Here is a 4,872-nt window from a genome sequence, read left to right as displayed (position 1 = left end):
TATATATATATATATACATGTATTTTAGGGAAGGGTCTACAGAGTATTCAGGGTCTCACTACCAAATCGGACTCGTACCTGTTTACAGCCCCCCAAGAGCTGGGATTACAGGCGTGTACCACCACGCCCAGTCTCAAGTGCCTTCTCAACATGCCCCAGGGACAAGGCCAGCACAACAGGCCCAGGGATCAATACTTTCTCTCTAGAGTCCACATTTGTGGTCAGTTTCTGGATGACTACTAACACAGCATACAAACCTAACGATGATGAAGCACGAATTTATCCCAGGCTCTAAAGCACATATCTCTTAGAACTATTAAAAGAATACTCCCCTTAAAAATCTGGATAGAGCCTGTATGGAAACTAATGACAGAGTTCTACTCCAATAGAAGAGGTACTGAAAGTACTAAAAATAGGATGTCTTGGATGAAAGTGTCTGCAGGAGAAGTAGTTTTGGACTGTCCTTAGGGTGTGACATTCAGTACCTAACTCAGTTATTCTCAAAAGTTCTGTAAAGCATTACAGTATTCATTTGGTAGATGAGGAAGCAGGCTCAAAGAGAGAGAGCAGCAAAGAGCAAATGTCAGAGCTACTAAATGACATCCCCAGGATCTAAATCCTGCTGCTCTGCCTCCTGTTTATTTCTCTGTGCTTTTACCTTGTACAATATATACAGAACAGTCTGGGTCCTGCACACTATCTGCTGTACATACACTAGCTACGCAGATTGTATCTGGCCTAGAGAGGGTCGCTATAATAAATGCAAGAAACTGGATGCTTAAACAATAAGTATTTACTTCTCCTGGTGCTGGAGGCTTTGGCACAAGTTCAGCACATTGGGGCTCCTCGTCGGGGCTCCCACCCTGGCTGCAGAGAGTTGCTGTCAGGGTGGACACTCACATGCTGAAGGCAGCCATCTCTCATATGTCTCTTCTTATAGGGTGACTGCTCTTGTTCATGACAGTTCTCCCTTCATGACCTAATTATCTCCCAAAGGCCCTACTTCCAACTGCCATCAGAATGGCAAATGTAGACACATGAATTCTACAGAAACACAGAGCTGTATTCTACAGTGGGCACTTAGGCTTAATAATGTTAGAGGAGTCCATAGTAGCTCACTAGCAAACGAACTGCTTGTTAAAACACAGGACCCATTGGACCACAATGCCAGGACAAGACACCATGACCACACAAGTAACTGATTCATGCTGTACCCTGGATATTCAACCTTAAAAGGTCTTAAGTATTTTGGGTTTTGTTTACAACATGCCTAGCCTTATGGAAGCCTAAGGCATTACGGAAAATAATCACAAAAGAGTGACAGAGAGAGAGAAAGACACACACAGACACACACAGACACACAGACACACAGATACACACACATACACACACAGAGAGTGAATTGTTTCCCCTAATGAATAGCTTCCAGTATGTTCTGTGATAAACTTGCATCCTTGCAGAAGGGAGTTTACTACTTCAGAGTGAAACCTAGAACTGTTGGACCCCAACTCCAGCAGTTTTCTACCTTCAAACCTATAGTATGCACAGCCAACTTTACCTCCTTCCCTTTAGGTGGTGAAGAAGAAGCATTTTTTTTTTTCCTTTCTTTTCTTCAAGCCTAACTGCTGGTTTCCATTTGTTCTTTTTATCTTTTTTTCAGCTGTCTTCCAATGTTTTCAAATATTCTCTCTGCTTAGGCTCTTAATTCTCAGCATTTAAACATGATGAACTGCAACATTTGCTGGAATAGTATCAATAATCTAATTTTGCATCCAGTGATTATTCCACTGTTGACAGCCCAAACTTTTGACTAGTACCTCCATGTTCCTCTAGGTTCTTATATTTATTGAGGCCCTAAAATATTTTAGAAATGCTTTGGTAAAGGTCACGCAGGTGACCTTCAATTTCTAATCCCAACTGCATGTCCAGTTTCTCCTCTCTGGTGTTTCAGTGAAACCTTTCCTCATCCTCCTTGGGCTTCATACTCATCTGGCTCTCCTGCACAAGAGTGAAGACAGATATTAAAAAGTGGAGGGGGTGCATTTGAAACCTATTTCAAAGTTGATCAGAGGCAATGTTTAGCTATTAGGAGTGGCAGAGAAATAATTTATCGCTTGGGTGGTTAACTTAAACAAGATAGAAAATACAAAAAATAGGAAAGAAGAGAATTTAAAGAAATGAGATGAACTCAATAGCAACTATTACTGCAGGAAGATCAGGCACAAGTACAGAAAGATGTCTATATAGAGGAGAGATGAGGAGCAATTCAACAGTGAGTGACCGTTCAAGATGGTACTATTCTCTACTGCTATTACAAAATAAGTACTATACTATTTAGAATAAAAACCAGAAAACTTTTAAAGTACCTTAAAACAATTCAATCCATTCCTTGTCCAATCTATTCCTTTTGTATCATTCCTAATACAAAATATTCTTATTTTTAAGCTAGGTAATTATGTATACATACATTTATATTAAATATTAGACTTTAATTATATACACTAACTTGTTAAATCTGATCATTTGCATCATTTTTTCACATATCACATGATAATTAGAAAACAGTAGACTCCACCACAAAGTTCTGAATCAGATCCAGGAGCAGCATTTCTTTTCGTTCCCTAATTTGTGCCATGCACAGACAGGTTCAGTAACCAACAGGTACACTACCATTCTATGAGCGGACAAAGAATTCAATGAAGGATTATCTTTCATATTCCCACATGTTTAAGGAAGGAGACCTGAGAGCAACTTAGTATGCAGAAAGGAAGCAGCAAAGGGGGTCTCATGCATGAAAAAGCAAATAAATTTTGGGTTTACATTATTAAGGTGACAAAGAAGGGCAGGCCAGATAGTTCCGGGGATTAAAGCACCTGCTTAGGCAGACTCAGGGACCAGGGTTTGATCCCCGGCTTGCCATGCTGGCCCCACCCCCAGGGGCACACTGACATGGCTATTGAGACTGGGTGTGGTGGTACCCACCTATAATCCCAGTGCTTGGGAAGCTGAAAACAGGAGGATCACTAGGAGTCGGATCTGTATAGACCCTGTACTAAATACATTTAAAAAAAAAAAAAAGGAAACAAAAGAGAAAGCTTCAAAGTATGTGTGCCTTCAATTACATTAATTTTTAAAAGCATATAAAAATAATAAATGCAAATATCTTTTTATGGAAAACATTTCTACATGATAAATGTTTTTGCCTGTGCCGGCTTCTATGTTCTCTGAAAATCTGGGACAAATTTTATTCCCATAAAGAATAAGAAAGCAGCCAAAAAAAAAATAAAGAATTCTAAAGAGGGTGGTAGAAGTTAAACAGCTCCTGGGTTGTGGGTGGTTCGACCCGCTGGTGCTCACAGCTGAACGTGCTGTCGGGGGACCCCGACAGTAAAGGAGGTGGCCACAGGGCTGGTGCTCTGGAGAGGAGATCCCATGGGATGCTTTCCAGGCCTTTGCTTCCCAGACAAGTGAAGGGAGACTTTTTTTCTACTTCACCCTTCTCCCTGACGCTCCTGCCTTGAAGCCCATGAGCACGGGCATGAAACCTCAGAGACCAGGAACCAATATTATGCCTTCTCCTTTAAATTGTGCGTTCATCATTTTCCCAGCCAAACCTAACACAAGAAGACAGGAAAGAGTGGATTCGGAAGAATGCAAATAGATTCTCTGGAATGCTGAGGGCCACAAATCTAAAAAAGCAACTGCTTATATGACTTTATAATTCGCTCCATGGTGACCAGAAACTAGAGCAGAGAAACTAGAACACGCGATGCGCTCAACAGAGTTACTGTGGCGGAAGGCCAAGGTGAGAGCAGTGAACAGCACGGAGCTGGAGCGAGACCCCAGAGAAGTGGGCATGACAGACGCCGGGCGGAGGTCTCACTCAGGACGGAGGAGATGGCATCTCAGAATCTAAAACAGAAGAATGGGCCCATAGCGGCCTTTATACCTTTCACGCTACGAAGACTGACAATGATTTCCAGCAATCTCCCTGACATACTTACCAGCGGCCTCATCCTTCAGGAAAAATATCTGAGTTCTATTCCGTTTCCTTTATTAAGACGTCTAAAAAGCAGTCACTGTCACCCATCTATAATGAATGAGAACTAAAGGTGCATTATTGATACACACTGAGTCTGGGAATATGGGTTACGCACGCAGCATTGCTGACTCAGCGAACTTGCTCACCCCAGAACAGCGATCATCACCCACACGTAACCTAAACCTACATCTACCGAAGTACGCGTTACTTCCTCCAGATTGACTTATTTGTTTTCTCTCTTAACTCTCTGATTGTAAAAATAAAACCTTGGGACCCTTCCACACCCAGCCCAGGCCCAGCTTGATCAGACAGAACTTAGGTGAACTAACTTAAATACAAATTCCTAATTTAATAAAAATAAAACCTCATTCATTTTTGAACTCCAAAATGCAGTATAGAATCTCCTCCTTAACAAACCCTCAACAAGAATCTTTTTAATTTTATTGGCATTTTTTTTTTCATCTTGGAGAGTGGTTATAATCATCTTGGAGAATAGTTATACATACATACTACATCTTGTTTCCTTTTTTCTTTTTTAAATATGGAACGCTACACGAATTTGTGTGTCATCCTTGCGCGGGGCCACGCTGATCTTCTCCGTATCGTTCCAATTTTTGTATAAGTGCTACCGAAGCGAGCACTGTTTCTTTTTTTAATTCGCTTCCGCTTCGCTCCCAGGCCCTCCCTCTCTCCTCTGGCTCCCTTATCTCATTTCTTATTCTTTATCAAGAATTTAAAATATTAAATTTTCATTTTTTTATGCCAAGTAAAGATCGTATTACACTAACTAGGCAACTTGAAATTTAATAAAGAACAAAATTAACTGGAAA

General features: G+C 41.0%; 1 protein-coding gene and 1 non-coding gene across 2 annotated transcripts in view; both read right to left on the bottom strand.

The window, feature by feature from the left end:
- The window catches only part of LOC101585341 (1,4-alpha-glucan-branching enzyme), a 308,796-nt gene that overhangs the window by 241,212 nt on the left and 62,712 nt on the right, over positions 1-4,872 (bottom strand). The window lies entirely within an intron of this gene.
- LOC111817676 lies at positions 4,578-4,683 on the bottom strand. Its single transcript, XR_002821815.1, has one exon. It is a non-coding gene; the product is annotated as a U6 spliceosomal RNA (small nuclear RNA).

Source organism: Octodon degus, unplaced genomic scaffold (genome assembly GCF_000260255.1).
Source record: "Octodon degus isolate 3935 unplaced genomic scaffold, OctDeg1.0 scaffold00066, whole genome shotgun sequence".
Taxonomy (NCBI): Eukaryota; Metazoa; Chordata; class Mammalia; order Rodentia; family Octodontidae; genus Octodon; species Octodon degus.
Note: the sequence above shows the minus strand (reverse complement) of the source record. Positions and strands in the feature narration are given on the sequence as shown.